The sequence below is a fragment of the Sorex araneus genome, chromosome 4, assembly GCF_027595985.1.
Source record: "Sorex araneus isolate mSorAra2 chromosome 4, mSorAra2.pri, whole genome shotgun sequence".
NCBI classification, from domain to species: domain Eukaryota; kingdom Metazoa; phylum Chordata; class Mammalia; order Eulipotyphla; family Soricidae; genus Sorex; species Sorex araneus.
In genome coordinates this window covers 54522142-54538525 of record NC_073305.1, presented here as the reverse complement: position 1 = coordinate 54538525, position 16384 = coordinate 54522142, and the positions used below count along the sequence as shown (strand labels likewise).

Genomic DNA, 16384 nt, shown 5'->3' with positions numbered 1-16384 from the left:
CAACAGACCACATGGTGTTGAGGATCGGACCACGGCTTCCACATGCAAAGCAGGCACAGCCATCCTTTGAGCCACTTCTCCAGGCCCTGTTGGTTGTTTCTTGTCTGATCACAAATGAATTAAAGTGCGCTGAGAGGGGAAGGCACCCCAGGGTCCTTCGGAAGCTAAGAGCCTGGGACTAACCATGCCTAATTGCAGCTGGCTCCAGAGCCAGCGTTTGGAAACAAGACTCTTCGTTATTCCCTGCTCCCCCGTACTTCCCTATTTCACATTTGAAATGCCTCCACTGGATAAATTCTTCCTGGTTCAAACTTGTTGTAAAGGCAACTCTCCTTCCTTTCATAATCTCTTCAAGGATCCCATGACAAGGTTTCCTGCCAATAATACTGCTTCTCGCTCCCCGCCCCCCAGCCCGCCTCCCGGTGCCCTTTCAGCGGAGCGTGTCAGGAGGAGGGGAAGGTTGGATCTTAGGCTGTTTTGTTGGGTGGTTTCTCAGAAACCTCTTTGAAACCCTGAAAAGAGGCCTTGGAGATTCAGACTGAATTAGTGGGCCGAGGTGGAGGTTTTGAGTTGCCATGGAAACTTCTTGTCTGATGTTTCTGGGTCCAGATAAGCCGGCGCCTATGCCTGTGGACTTGGAGAAAGTGGGGGCAAAAACAAAAGGAAAACGTCTTTGGCATTTCCTAATGCAGGCAGCAGCCGTGGTTGCATCCATCCTCGGTGGATGCAGGGCAATTCCCCGCTCCCACTTATGACCACTTCTCCCAATGCTCACTGCCCCTTTCTTTTGGGGTCTCTGGTTCCCAGGAGGACAGAATTCAAAGGAATGGGAGTGGGGAGTAGGGGAGCTGTGCCAGTCCCTGGAACCCCCTTCAATACTGCATGGGGCTCAGCATGACTCAGAATCTCCTGTGCCTTGCTAGCCCAGAGTTCTTCCTTCCAGGAGAATGGCGAGACTGGCAGAGAAAGCCACAGAGCCGTCGGGGAGGGAGGCAGCACCTAGGGCTTGAGTTTGACCATTACTAAGGTCAATTCCCAAAAGACGCCTTTACCCAGAAAGTCCTCTGTTTTCCAATATGTAAAATAGGAACAACAAGATCTGCTAGTACTAAAACACAACTGTTTAGGGAAAGTTGCATTTTCTTCTATGTTTAACCTGTGCTGGTTTTGTTGTTTGTATTGTGTGTGATAGAAAAACATATGCTTGCTTTTAGGGGGCAGACTTGCAAGCCGTGTTCAGGGACCCAGAGGCCACTCCTGGTGATACTCAGCCAACTGGGTGGGAAGGACCAGTGCTCTGGCTCAGAAATGCAGTGCTATTCTGGCCAGGCAGTGCCCAGGGTACCATGGTACCACGGATGGAGACCAGAGCCCCACACACGCGAGACCACTTCTCCCACACCTGGGGCTACCTCCCCAGGCCCTCTGCTTACATTTAAAAACCCCAGACATTATTTCTATAGTGCCGTGACAAAGGTGAAGTGCCTACGGCTTTATGCTGAGGAAAGTGTTTCTCAAAGTATAAACTCCCAAGTGTGAACAAATCTTCAGAGAAACATGTGACAATCCAGATGCCCCGCCCCCTCCGCCACTGATTTTCACACAGCAATCCATGGCCCAGTGATTCCATCTTAACTCTCATTTCAAATGATGTCTGGTAGTGACATTTAAGATGCGTTGGTTTGGAACTGGCCCCTGTTACCAGTTCAATGCTCACGCCTTCAGATTGGGTCTCTGTGTATATATTAACTTTTTATCTTGGGTAGAAGAGGTGAGGGACTCATCTATGTGATTTTTCCATTTGACTGATCCTTCATCAAACATAGTGGTTATTTTTTTATTTTCAGATCAATACATGGATGTGTGAGTTTAAAGAGCTGTTTTTCCCTTTGTGTTAACTTCTATCGCCCCCTTCCCTTTGTGGTTACTGTTGTGGTTGTTGAAATCATTGTTGTGGTGATGAACGGAGGTCGCATACACTTGGCTGAGATGCTCTCCAGGGCTCACACTCTGCGTCACAGTGCTCACACAGACTCGGTTGTAGCACACCAGCCATGGCACACTTCATTGTGGCACTAAGCATCCCAAAGGGCTGTGTTGTTGGGATCTCAGTTGTGGCAAGGCAGTGGGAAGGACTAACCACAAAGCTCATGTCTATGGTCCCCAGAATGGATGTGCTACTGGCAGTATACCATTATGTGTGGGATGCAACAAGTTTTCAATGATGAGGTATGAGTTGAACCATGATGGCTGTTGGTCACACGAGCACACACACATAAACACACACATATACACACACGTGTACTCAAGAAGGTGATGTTAGAACAAGCTCAAGAATTTGGTGTGTTCAAGTTAAGAATAGCCATTAAGCATGTGGTACTGGGACTTCCTAACCTCAGAAGGATAAGAAGAGGCCCACGTCTCACTCAGCCTCGAAGTTCGATGGAGGAGCTGATGGGTTTGTACATGAGTCAGAAGCTCAGTGTGTCTCACTGCCTAAGGAAAATTCCAGCCCATCTTGGGGGATCCCTGCCCAATTCCTGGGTTCTCAGTTACCTGGGCGGGGGGGCTGCCATCAGAGTCTTCAATATTGGATGGGACTAGAAGTCACAGCTGACAAGGGGACTCTGTCTCCCCTAGATGACCTAAGTAAGGGGAGCTGTCCTCTGCAGGGGCATCAGAAGCTGTCAGCTGTCCCCTGCTCCGAGATCCCCTCCATTCTCCGGGCTGTCCAAAGGCACTGGGATTGGCCCAGACAAGCCACTGTGGGCCTCGGAAATGCTCAACAGAGTCGTTTGGGAGCAGGACAACGTGTGGGCGGGGACCAGGGCAGCAAAGAGTGATTTGGCAAGAATTTGCTTGTATTTGACAGGAATTTAGCTTATTTGCACCATCAGAATTCAACAAAGCTAAGCCAGAACAGGGTGGGAGGCTGGGGGAGGCCACCATTCAAAGTATCTCAAGAGAAGCAGAATTGGGAAAGAAGAAACAAAAGACCACACACTGGAGCCAGACTGTTCTTTCCTAGCCAAGAATCTGTAGGCCTTTCCGTTTAAATGGCAGACTACAAGGCCCCCGGGACCTGTACACTCTGCCCCCAGCCCCCTCTTTACCGCACACACCCCCTCCAACACGCACACACCCCACATTCTAGCCCCACTGGCCTTTTCTCATCTTTCCAAGCTCACTTCAACCCTGGAATGTTCTAGACTCACCCTCAGACCTCCCTAAATGTCGCCTCCTCAGGTGGCCCCCTGGCCTTTCACCTCACCCCTTCACTTCCCCACAATACTCCTCACTGCTCCACGTGTCCTTGTTGGTCTCCTGAGGTGTTGTCTGTCCCTCCCCCAGCTTGTAGCTAGATTACCTGAGTCCCAGGCTACAATTCCCTTGAAACAGCTCCCAGAACTCAGCAGGTACTCAGGAAGTGCCAACTGCATAAACAATCGATCTTTAAAAATCGCACTTCTCGTGCTTTATTCATGTTCATTGTACGTTCTGAAACCCGCCCCCCTCCCCCCACCTGCTGCCACCTTCCGGCCCACAATGGCCCATCATGAGAAAGCCTGTCTGTGTCTGAGTTTGACTGGCAGCTGCCAGCAGTCTTGCTCAGAGACCGAAGACAGTAATCAGAGCTTAGACACGTTTGCCTGTGTCCACGTAATGTTCGGAGACGCTCTGTTCATTCTCCCTAAGTGCCAGGTGGGCGTCAGCCTCTCTGCACGATACTTCACTCCCTGAGTTCCTGGAGCAAAGACTCAGCCAGGTCCAGCACTGGGGCACCCCGTCCTTCTGCAGCAACAGACCTGTTGGCTGCACACTGACCACTTGCTTTCGCAAAAAGTGTCACCTCTGGCACCTCCCAGTCCTCCTGTCATTGCTCCATTTGACAAAGCAGCAGACCAAAGCTCCAAGTCACGGAGCTGCTGTGCCCCAGTGGGTTGCCTGAGGGTCGCTCCCTGCCCTGGCCTAGGGCCACTTCCGCTGCCCCCCCCCACCGCCCCGCCGCCTGTGCTCCCCTGTCCACATCCTCCCAACTCCTGTCGCTGACGCTCCGGGGGTCGTGTAAATATTTAGGTGAAGTTCCCCAGTTCTCTGGATGACGAGGAGCTGACTCAGAGCTGCGTGGTTTCCGCACCGCGCACGGGAAGTGTGGCTCTCCTGCCCTCAGGGAAGTGCCAGAATGTCCTCGCCGACCCTCCCTTTAGGAACAAGGGAAATGCCTGTACGTGAGCTGCTTGGCTGGAACAAAGCCTGGCGTGCCTTGCCGTCCCACAGAATGGGTATTTATTTGTGCGTCTCCAGCGCGCGGCGTGGACAGGGTGTTCCGCAGAGTGGAAGTGGCCCCGCACCAAATGAAATATCTGTTACTATGGCAACCGTTCCTTTTTATTGATACCAGAATAAACAGGAATGCAAAGCTGCGTCCCTGGCTGGCACAGGGCAGCTGCCTGCAGTCCCTGGGAGTTTAAGAACCGCCCCCTGGAGGCAGGCTTCTTGCTAGTCGGGACTTCCCCACCCCGTGGCGTGTGCGCCGGGCGCTGGGCTCCTGAGTGCTCTTCGAGGACGCGGCTGAGAAGTAAGATCCTTTCTCTTCTGTCTGACCGGCTGTGGAGTGGGGCGCCGTGCGAGGCAGGAAGGGCAGGAGGGTGCAGGAGCCCTGGGGTGGGCTGTCCTAAGAGCTGAGTGCTCTGAGCTCGGCTCTGCTCCCAAGGCTGAAAAACTTCAGGGCTTGGGGGAGGACACAAGTGGAGGGAACCCCTCAATTCCACCCTACTTTCTTGTCGATCCCAAGGATCAGTGTGATGTCCAATCTCAGCCCAGTCTTTCATCGCACGGATGGAGGTTTTCCTGTTCAACTGAGCCATGGAAGGTGGAAGGCGGGGTAGGGGCGGGGGTTGCGCGGCAGGATGAGGGCAAGAAGGCAGCTCAGGGGGCCAGACAGCCCTTGGCTCAGATCCTGGCCCTGCAAGCTGGGGAAGCTGAGGAAGTCTGATGGCCCTCCTTTGGGAGCCTCAGTCTCCCCATCTGTAGAGAGAGGTAACCATCATCCCGCTGCCCTCTGTCCGGGGTCTCACTAGATGGGACTGTAAGGAACCAGCGTGACGCGTGGCTCACAGCAAGCTAACATGTGTTGGTGACCCACACGTCTGGCGAATTTGGCTCTCACGCTCTGCCGTCCACAGCGAGTGTGGGATGGGGCCAAGGAGCAGGGGGTGTTGGATGGGGTGTATCAGGGTTTGGAGCTGCCACCAAGCCCCTGGGGGCCGCCCAGGCCTGAGTATTGTAAGGCACGGCTCCTGAGTGGGCTGAGCTCTGTTAGGGTCTTCCCCCCCGCCCAGGGCATCTGCATGCGCATGGTGAGTGTCCAGCGAGGGCCGGGAAGCAGGCCCTCTGCCCTGCGACCCTTGCTCGGGGGCCGGCTGCGCAGACCTCCCCACCCACCCTGCTGAGGGCCCTTGTGCAGCCCTGGATGCTGCTGCCAGCTGGATTCCGACGCCCGAGCCCCCGTCCAGGCGTCCTGTCACACTGGGAGGTCACAAGGACCAGTCAGGATCCAGGAGGTTTATCTTGACCCCTTTTCTCCAGGGCGGGAGGTGGCAGCGAGGGGACAGACTGCCCGGCCGGGGGCCCCAGCCTGGCTCCAGGCTGCCGGGGGCCCCAGAGAGGCTCCTCGGGATACTGTCCTTTGGTGGACGGCCAGCGAAATACAAACAGCTCTTTCTCCACTGGGTAGCGAGAAGTGTCGGCAAATTCGGTTGCCACACTTGTCACTTTTATTGAAAGCCTCTGTCTGTTCTGCCAGTGAGTTATTTACAGGCCTCTCCCCTCTCAGCACCTCCGCCCGGGAAACTTTGAACCAAGAAGGTCCTGGGTGTGTTCTAAGCCCACCAGCTTGAATAGAATGGAGTAACTCAGCGGGTGCGGGAGGGCGGGGGAGGGCAGGGAAAGGGCCACAGAGGGAAAGTCTGACCAACGCCCAGGGAAGGAAGGCCACCCGCAGTCCCGTCCTGGACAAAGAATGGCCCGTGGGCAGACAGGCTTGTGGATACTGGCTTCAGCCCAAAAACTGTTGGGACTGGGCGCAGGGTCAGTTTGTAGAGTCTGTACAGGGATGAAGGACCCTGCGATTATCAGGCCTCTGTTTTCTCATCTGTAAAATGGGCTCACACTGCCTCTTCAGTAGGTTCTTAAGTAGCCAAAAAAAAAAAAAAAAAAAGGAAAGAAAGAAGGCACATGTAAACCTATTTTGGCAAAGGAACAGAACTTTGTACCTGGAAGAAAGGAAGTGGTAGGAAGAGCACTTAATCAGAAGTCTGCACAGTGCCTTTCACCTGGTGAATCTTGGAACAAGCAGCTTAGTCTCTTTGAACCTCTTTGTACTCCCCTATGAGGAGCACTACTGGCTGCCTCCCGAGGCCACATGGGGGTATCCAGGGGAGGCAAGAGAACCTTTACCACAGGTAGGGTGCTCACCACAGACCACCTTTGGGCAAGAGGAACCAGTTTGCCTGGGCTGCCAGTCACTGAGTAACCAATCTCAGTGCCCCCTACTGTAAGTCTGGCCCTGAGGAGCTCAGAGAGGTCATGCTGTTTGTCCAAGGGACTGAAACTAGGAAGGGGTGTGGCCACAAGTCAAACCCCGTCAGCCGCCTCCCAAACATCCTCTAAAACTGCTTTGCTTTGGAGCCGGAGCTATAGTGCAGGGGGGAGGGCATTTGTTCTGCATGCAGCTGACCCTGATTTGATCCCCGGCACGCCATCTGGGTCCCAGGCACCGCCAGGAGTGATCCCTGAGCGCAGAGCCAGGAGTAAGCCCTGAGCACAGCCAGTCGTGTCCCTCCGCCCCCCCCCCCCCCGCCCAAAAAGCTTCGTTTCACTGGCTGACTGTCCTGTTCCAGTAGACACACAGTTGCCAGGACAGAACACAGGCAACCGGAGGGGACAGACGCCTGGTCCCCCACAGCTGTTCTGACGAATGGGCCCTTCTCTAGCTCCTTTCTGCTGGTGCAGCCAGAGGGCACCCTGTTTAGTTGCAAAGCCGCCGCCCTACCTACTGTTGCCCCAGTCTGCGCAGCCGGCCCCCGAGCAAGGGTCACCCGGCACCCGCCCTGGCGCCCGTTAGTGATCCTAGCCCAGCACTCCGTGAGCTCACCCCACGCGGAGCCTCTGGGAAAACCGGTGATGCCTCCCGCATGTGTCACTAGAACAGAGACAAGCGAGTGAAAAGCTCCTCTGCTCTGACCTTTTCTTACCCAGCCCTTGAGAGAGGCGCAGTCCCAGCGACCCCATTTCCCTGAGAATGACGTGCCAGCTCGTGGCTGCAGGTCTCTCGAGCTGGCTGGCACCTCCTGGCTCCTCTGCCCCATGCTCAGCTCCTTCCATCCTCCTCAACCCATCCAAGGTTCCAGGGCTGCAGAGACCACGCCTTGGGGCAGAAGAGCTCGCACAGCGGGTAAGGGGCTTGCCTGGCAATCTATTTTTTTTTTTTTTGCTTTTTGGGTCACACCTGGCGATGCACAGGGGTTACTCCTGGCTCTGCACTCAGGAATGACTCCTAGCGGTGCTCAGGGGACCATATGGGATGCTGGGAATCGAACCCGGGTCAGCTGTGTGCAAGGCAAACGCCCTACCCACTGTGCTATTGCTCCAGCCCCTGCCTGGCAATCTAGCTGGCACCGGTTTGATCCCGGGCACCAGCTATGGTTTCCGGAACACCCACAGGAGTTGCTCCTGAGCACAGAGCCAGGAATAGCCCCGGAGCACTCATTCAAGTGTGGCCCCAAGCCCCTTCCCCAGGAAGGAAGGAAGAACTGTGACCCAAACCAGATCTGCAAGGGCGCCTGGCAACCTGTCAGCTCAATCATTCGGGCCAAGACAAAGAAGCTTAGTTTAGGTTTTGCTTGGGGGTTAGAGGGAGGGTTCATTCGTTTTTCTTTTTTGACTCCATCACTGTATCACTGTCATCCCATTGCTCAATTGGCAAAATTGGCTATTGGAATCACCTGTGAAGCTCTTACAATCCCAAAGCCCGACTGCCTACTGGGCCAACTAAATGGGCTCCCTAGAGTGAGACTCTGGCTTTGGAAACCTTTGGTGATGTCCATATGCACCCAGGGCTCAGAGTCCCAGTGGTTAGGAAGGTGGATCCAAGGATGGGAGTCAGTCCTAGCACCTGTCGGCAGCAGGGAGTGGACCTGGACTTTCTGAACCCTAGTCCTGCTTGTCATCTGTTCCTCTGGAGTGGAACCTACCAGCCCCGCTGGGGCCGCCCTGGTAGCCAACATTGCTCTGACCCTCACAGCCCATGGAAGGCCCCTGTCACCGGGACTTGGCTCGCTGTTCTGCAGTGAGTGGCCAGAAGCATGGTGGCAGTAAGGCTGCGTCCCAGAGCGGGTGGGTTTGGTCCAACAGCCGCAGAGCAGGGAGCCTTGCTGAGGCTACAAAGGGGCAGAGTTGGGTCGAATGTCAGTCTGCACAGCGCCTGCCTCCATACACTCCTGCGTGCTTGTGCCTACACCTAACAACCTTCGGACAAACCCCCCTGCCACTTAACTCTCTCCTCGGGCTGCCTGTCCTTATCCCAGCCCCCCTCCTCCGGCTCATCTTTTATCATTTGGAGATGCTCAGCTTTCTGCCCCCTTGTGGCCACCGTGAACCTCAGTTCGCTCTGGACACCCCTACAACCTGGGCTGAGCAGCGGGGACAGGAACTCATCTCTGCCCAGAAGCCCACCTGACTCGCAAGAGATCCAGGATTGGAGGGGCCCACACCTGCAGTTCTGGCTCCTATGGGAGGCTCTTTTACTGGGCTTTTGATGTTACTCAGTTGGATTTGGTGGGGAGGGGAGGGGCGGTGGCTGTAACCATTTTTGGGGTCTTTTGGGTTTAAAATTGTTTTTTTCTTTCATTGAATCACTGTGAAATAGACCCTTACAAAGCTGTTCACGATTATGTGTATGTTCACTAATAGTTGTGGGTTCTCTTGCCACGTGTGCTCAGTGGCTACGAGCTACTTCCCCACCCTGGCCTGCAGCCGCTACCAACAGATTCATGAAGGAGGGGACAGGGCCGCCAAGCTGGTTGGTGATCAGGTGCCGTTAATTCGAATTTCCGTCCCACTATCTATTCCATTCGCCCCATGCACCTGTTCCAATCTCACTGAACACCCAATTCCAGTCTCACACTCTCCCTCACTAGCACAGCGAGTAGGGCATTTGCCTTGCACATGGCCGACCGGGTTTGATTCCTCTCAGAGAGCTCAGCAAGCTACCGAGAGTATCCCACCCTCACGGCAGAGCCTGGCAAGCTCCCCGTGGCATATTCGATATGCCAAAAACAGTAACAAGTCTCACAATGGAGACATTACTGGTGCCCGCTCAAGCAAATCAATGAGCAACAGGACAGTGCTACAGTGATGTTGTCCCTCATGCTAGTCTCCCTCAAAGAGGACTGTCTTGCTGCCTTAGTCAAGAGCCCGACCTCCAAGGTTGGGGGGAGTGACTACACCTAGATGAAGTAGCACAATCAACATAATAAAGCCCTTCCTTCCTTCTGGGAAGCTCTTCTAAGGCAAAGATCTCCTCCTGCCAGGAGATCTGCCCAGGGGCAGAATTTCATGTAAGGCTGTATTTCTCCTTTCCTTAGTCCATAACCATTAAAACAGTCACCTTAAATTTTCTTCTTAATAATCTTTCTAGTCATTTTCTATGCACATAGTAAGAGATACATTAAGCTTAGAGAGTGGCTCTCCTGGGAACATCTCACTATACATCCCAGACTACGGTCCTTCCTAACCCCAGCAGGGTCCTTATCCAGTTGTTTCTCTTTGGATCATGACAGACTTTGTCCATGACCATGTTCTTAACTTATTGGTAAGTTTTATGGTGCTTAGCCTATCCCGTTTCGATGCCAAGGTAGCTTACAGCTTGCTCTGGGTCCATCCAGTCCCTTTGTCGGGGCCCTCCTTTGAGGGTGGAATTAAGGTCAACTGAGGCTTAAGTTGAGTAAATATTATAGATGCCCAGGAGTAAATATTATTCGGAGTCAATTAACTACCAAGTTACAAAAGCATAGCATTAACTGTCTTCCTGTGTCTATACAAAAAGAACATTGCTCTAAAGTAAGCTATGCAAAGGATATATGGGAAAGAGAAAAGCAATATTTCACTTACAAATACAAAATTCAGAGACCTTAGAAGAACCTGACCTTACAAGTCACAGGGTCTGATTTGGGGATATAGGTGATTAACAGATAGGGGAAGCAGAGAGCAGAGGAGAAGTTAAAGATAAACACAGAGGAACGGGAGTGCCTTGGGAGCACTATGACGGGTGTAATCCAATAAACCTAAGCTCCCTGCGGCAAGGGAGAAAGGAAGAACCAATGTTACCCTACAGTTATATACAATGTTCCAACACCCATTCCTCCTCCACTATACATTTCCCTGCATCAGTGTCCCCAGTTTCCTTCCCATCACCCCCCACGCCCCACCAGCCTGCCTCTATGGCAGGCAATTTTCTTCTCTCTCTCATGCTCTCCCTTTCCTTTCTCCCCCCACCTCCTCTCTATCTGTGTCTCTCTGTCTCTCTGTCTCTGTGTGTGTGTCTCTGTGTCTCTGTGTGTGTGTCTGTGTGTCTGTGTGTGTGTGTGTCTCCTTTTGGGCATTGTGGTTTGTAATGCCCAGATACTGGAAGGTTATCAGGAATATCCCTTTACCTATCTTTAACACTCAGCTCTTGTCCAGTGTGATCATTCCCAGCTATTATTGTCATACTGGTCCCTTCTCTGTCTTACCTACCCTCTACTCCACACACACTTGTGATTGATTCTAATTATTGACCAGTCCTCCTAATCCTTGTTTTGCCTAGCCATGGCTATTGGTCTTCTACTACATATTTTTTATATACCTCAAATGAATGCAGTCATTCTATATATGTCCCTCTCCTTCTGACTCATTTCACTGAACATGATATACTCCATGTCCATCCATTTATAGGCAGATTTCATGACTTCATTTTTTCCTAACAGCTGTGTCATATTCCATTATATCGATGTGCCATAGTTTATCCATTTGTCTGTTCTCATACATTCAGGTTGTTTCCAGATTCTGACTATGGTGAATAGTGCTACAATGAACATAGGAGTGCAGATGGTGTTTCTGCTGTGTGTTTTGGGCCTTTGGACCTGCCCTCCCCCCCTCACTGGGGTATATTCCCATAAGTGATATTTCTGGGTCAAATGGGAGCTCAATTTCTAGTTTTTTGAAGAATGTCCATATTGTTTTCCAAAAAGGCTGGACCAGTCGGCATTCCCACCAACAATGAAGGAGAGTCCCTTTCTCCCCGCATCCACGCCAGCACTGGTTGCTCTTGTTCTTTTGGATATATGCCAGTCTCTGTGTAACAGCAATGTTTAGGGATGACTCCTGGATCTGTGCTTAGGGATCACTCCTAGTGGTGCTGGGGCTCAAACCTGAGTCAGCCGCTTGTACGGCAAGAGCCTTTTCCCCTATGCTAACTCTCCAGTCCAAGGCTCTTTCTGCTTTTTAATCAAACTGAGGGGCAGGAAGCCTGGCTGGACAGCTTTGCAGGACCTGGGGGGGAGGGAGGGTGCCCATGTTCCCAGCCTCGTGTTGTTTGCTGGGGTTCCACGCACTAAGGGGCTGCAGCTTTCCAGCTCTGAACCCAAGAATAAGCTGTCCCGCTCAGGCTCCAGCCACACTCACCACACTGCTGGCCTCCGGAAAACACCACCTGCCACAACTCACTACTAGTTTGACAAAGAATAATATGGGCTGAAAAGACTGTTCCCTGGGGGCTGGAGTGATAGTACAGCGGGTAGGGCATTTGCCTTGCACACAGCCGACCTGGGTTCGATTCCCAGCATCCCATATGGTCCCCCAGCACCGCCAGGAGTAATTCTTGAGGGCATGAGCCAGGTGTGACCCAAAAAGGAAAAAAAAAAAAGATTGTTCCCTGTACTGAGCTCACACTTAGCCTGATGAAGGCCTGGGCTCTCTCCACGAGGCCCCCAGCCCTGTCGGGTGTGACCCGCTCCCCACGGCAAGCGCAGAGCCAGGAGAACCCCTTGTGAGGGGGTGGAGAGGGGTTACCGGCCAGAGCACTGGCTTTGCCTCCAGAGACCCAGACTCAGCATGGCACCACAGTCCCCCAGGTACTGCCAAGAGTGACGAGCAACACTATAGGAATAGTCTCTGAGCGCTGCCTGAGTGAGCCCCTTCCAAAAAATTATTATAGCACAGTGGGTAGAGCATTTGCCTTACACGCAGCCGACCCAGGTTCGATTCCTCCACCCCTCTCGGAGAGCCTGGCAAGCTACCTAGAGTATTTCGCCCACATGGCAGAGCCTGGCAAGCTACCCGTGGCATATTTGATATGCCAAAAACAGTAACAAGTCTCACAATGGAGACGTTACTGGTGCCTGCTCAAGCAAATCGATGAACTCCTGGTGTCTGTCCTTGGGTCAGAGCTGGTCACTGACTGGCAGGAATGCAGAACTGGGGTGTATCACTGGCAGTGGCCAGCACAGGCTGGACACAAGGAGCCCTTCTCCCAAGGAGGACCCTGTCTGACCATCCACCTTCAGGGATGGCTGGGCCGGACAGCCAGCTCATTGGTTGACTGAGGGCCTATACACAGCCTAGCCAATAGTTCCCAGCCTAGAATTAAAGGGTGGGGCCTTGCTCGTTGTAAAGAAACCAAAGACATATATATGTACATGCGTGTGTGTGTGTGTGTGTGTGTGTGTAAGTTTTCACCAAAATCCTGCTGACTTATTTTTGTTTCCCACAGAATGGCGAGAATGACCTTTTTAAAATCGAAAGAAATGTAATCTTGCCCCAGCTTAAACCCACCCTTCCACCCTCACTCCCCTTTCCCCATCAGCACTGGCACCCCTTCAGCGACACTGTGCCTTCTTATTCCCCCCTACCCTGCCTCCCAACAGGCCAAGCTTATTCAAGACACCTGAGTCTCCCTGGCCGCTCCCTCTGCCCCAGGGCGCCTCCTTCCTCCTTGACCGTCTTAACCTCCCCCCACAGGCCCAGAGCCCTCCCTGGATCCGTCTGAGGGAGGCTCTTTCTGCCGCCCTCTGCTCTCAGCCTGCTGGAACCCTCCAATTTGAAACCTTTTATGTCTATTGGTTTGTGTATGTATGTGCTCCCTGCCTCCCTAGAAGGATGGCAGGACCTCGGGCAGGAACTTGGCTTGCTTGCCTGCACTTCTCTGCCTCCCCTGGTCCTCCAGGCCAAGTGTAGAAGCTCAGACATAAGGCAATGAATGCTTCTTTTGTCCTCCGCTTTCTCTGTGTTCATTCCTGTTATGCAAGATTCTTGGTTTTATGTACTTATTTTGGAGCAGACCACAATACTGATTCTCTCATTAGTTCCAAATGCTTCTCTGTTCGGCCACTTGGGAATTCAGAGAACACGGCAGACTCTGATGTATAGATTACCTCTGCCACCTCCTTTATTATAGTTAAGCAATTGCTTTCCGAGTCCTGCCTTATCGCTTCAGCAATATACAATTAGTTCTTGGGCTGGGGAGATAGCTCAACGGGCTGGAATACATGCTGTGCCCAGCACCATATGATGCCCTGGGCCCTGGGGCTGGAGCAATAGCACAGCGGGTAGGGCGTTTGCCTTGCACATGGCCGACCCAGGTTCGAATCCCAGCATCCCATATGGTCCCCCAAGCATCGCCAGGAGTAATTCCTGAGTGCAGAGCCAGGAGTAACCCCTGAGCATCGCCGGGTGAGGCTCCCAAAACAGTAACAACAACAACAGCAAAAATGATGCCCTGGACGCTGCAGAGAGGGGTCCCGAGCACCAGAGAGAGCACTGCTGGGGAGAAGGGAAAGAAAATAAGAATGATGAGGAAAATTATGAGGCTCTGGAAGAGGGCGGGACCCAAGTGGGTCAAGGGCAGGACAAACAGCCACGGAGCTGCAGTTCCTTCAATGTACGGTGATACGAGCCTGGGCAGAATATGCGCTCGGGACATAGAAAATAAAGCATGTATATGACAACTATTCAGTAAGGAACTGGTAGGATTCAGTCATGGCAACAGACAGCACAAAATTTCATAGAAGAAAACTCCAGAACTCCAATCCGAATTAAGGTATTTCAATGTTGAATGGACTGGAGTGATAGCACAGTGGCAGGGCGTTTGCCTTGCACGCGGCCCACCCAGGTTCAATTCCTCCGCCCCTCTCAGAGAGCCCGGCAAGCTACCAAGGGTATCTTGCCCACACGGCAGAGCCTGGCAAGCTACCCATGGCATATTCAATATGCCCAAAACAGTAACGAGTCTCAAAATGGAGATGTTACTCGTGCCCGCTCGAGCAAATTGATGAGCAACGAGATGACAGTGACAGTGACAGTGGCAATGTTGGATCCCAGCCTGCTTGAGCCTAAGAAGGTAGCCAGTCCTTCACAAAGAGGAGTTTATAGGATTCTTTATTTTGTTACACCAAATGCTGTCACAATTATTTATTAAAAGCCAAAACAAATAGGAAGCATATAAGCCAAGAGCAACAAGCCTTAAAAGAAAGGAAACTAGAATTCTAATTTTAAAAACAGTTTTGAGGGGTCCAAGCAATGGGACAGCAGGTGGGGTGCTTGCTTGCATATGGCTGACCTGGGTTCCATCCCTGACACCCAATAGAGTTCCCCAATCCCCACCAGGAATGATCCCTGAGCACAGAACTGGGAGTGAGCCAAACATATGACCCAAACATAACAGCAACAAAAAGAAGTTTTGAGACTATAAATTTAAGAAGAACTAGCATATAGAGCCCTGTGCGTGCTCTGACACAATCTGTCCACATTCAAAATATCCTGTAATAACTTACACTTTCTTTCCTGGCTTATACAGCACCTTTGCAAATGTGGTCTTGCTTCATTCTAACAGCGCCCTGTGATGAGCAAGATCAGAAATGCCGACCATATGTCTGCCACGCCACCCCTGTTTGTGTCTACACCCCTGACACCTCACAATCCATATCCATCAACCCCTCCTGTGATTTCTAATCCCAAAGAACTGTTGCCCACTTCCAGGTTTTTGTTTGTTTGGTTTTGGGGCCACACCCAGTGGTTCTCAAGGCTTACTCCTGGGTTTGTGCTCAGAGATCACTCCAGGTGAGACTTGGGGGACCACACAGGGTTCCAGGGGCAGCCACATGCAAAGCGAGCGCCCTACCTGCTGTCCTGTCTCTCCAGACTCCACTTTCAGGTTTGTGCATAAGACACCATCTCCGTCTGGTCTGGAGAATGCCCGTTCCTCCACAAACCCCGCCCGTTCTCTTCTCCGTGCGGGAAGGGAGGGAGGGTCTGTCCCTAGGCAGTGAGGTGCTCCCCAGCAGAGTGAGGGGAAGACACGGGACCCTTCAGCGGCCAGGTGGAAAGGCATCAGTTTGAAGGTCAAATCTCTGTGCCTCCATTTCCTCTCTTCTGCAACAAATATTTCTACCGATAAATATTTATCATTGGACTGGAGCAATAGCATAACAGATAGGGCATTTGCCTTGCATGCGTCCGACCCAGGTTCGATTCCTTCATCCCTCTCTGAGAGCCCAGCAAGCTACCAAGAGTATCCCACCCTCACGGCAGAGCCTGGCAAGCTCCCCGTGGCATATTCGATATGCCAAAAACAGTAACAACAAGTCTCACAATGGAGACATCACTGGTGCCCGCTTGAGCAAATCGATGAACAACTGGACGACAGTGCTACAGTGCAATATTTATTGAGTGGCTACTATAGGCCAGAGCAGACTCTGCCAGTCCCGCCATCCCCTCTCGCTCACCCTCCCTCTCCCTTGGCCCCAGACATTTGATGGATTTGCAGCCAATCTGCCAGCTCAGTAGTTGTCGGCCACGACTCTGGCTGACCAGAATCCCTCTGCCTTCGAGACGACAAGCGTCACGTGGCAGTAAGACTCTTAGCAGTTCTGGGCTTCAGACTCTCCTCTTTGGCCCAGAGAAGGTGAAAAGATGGACTCCTCCACCAGGGGATTGGGAACTATGGGTAGGAAAGATGGACAATATGGGACGATTTTTTTTTTCTTTAATCCCTGCTTTTATCTGAATGATCTTTAACGAATGCATAGAACTCTTTTTAAATGTCTTTTTCGAATGCAGTCTCATGGCAAAACCAACTTGTATGCAGGGACACTGGCCGTTCTCTACCGGGCCCCAAACACCTGCATGTGTGTGGCCTGAGTCAGTGACCCAGCAGCACCTGCCCGCTGCCCACCTGACCCGCCGCCCCCCCCATGCAGCGCCCACAGTTTCCAGCTCACAGAGGAGCCCAGAGCTACACAGAGCAGGTGGCTGGGAACCAGTCACCCCGCTCTCACCAGCTCCCTCT

At 52.5% G+C, this 16384-nt stretch overlaps 2 protein-coding genes across 4 annotated transcripts in view; both read left to right on the top strand.

Annotated features, from left to right (window-relative positions):
• ACOX2 (acyl-CoA oxidase 2) overlaps positions 1 to 16384 on the top strand; it is a 71078-nt gene that overhangs the window by 4098 nt on the left and 50596 nt on the right. The window lies entirely within an intron of this gene.
• Positions 1 to 16384, top strand: part of FAM107A (family with sequence similarity 107 member A) — a 53406-nt gene that overhangs the window by 31992 nt on the left and 5030 nt on the right. Inside the window, exon 1 of one of the 3 annotated variants that reach the window (XM_055135518.1) lies at positions 4420 to 4579. The exons of the other annotated variants lie outside the window; for them this stretch is intronic. The gene's annotated coding sequence lies outside the window, so the exon portion shown is untranslated. Of the gene's footprint in view, positions 1 to 4419; positions 4580 to 16384 lie in introns of those variants that run through there. 3 annotated transcript variants of the gene reach the window in all.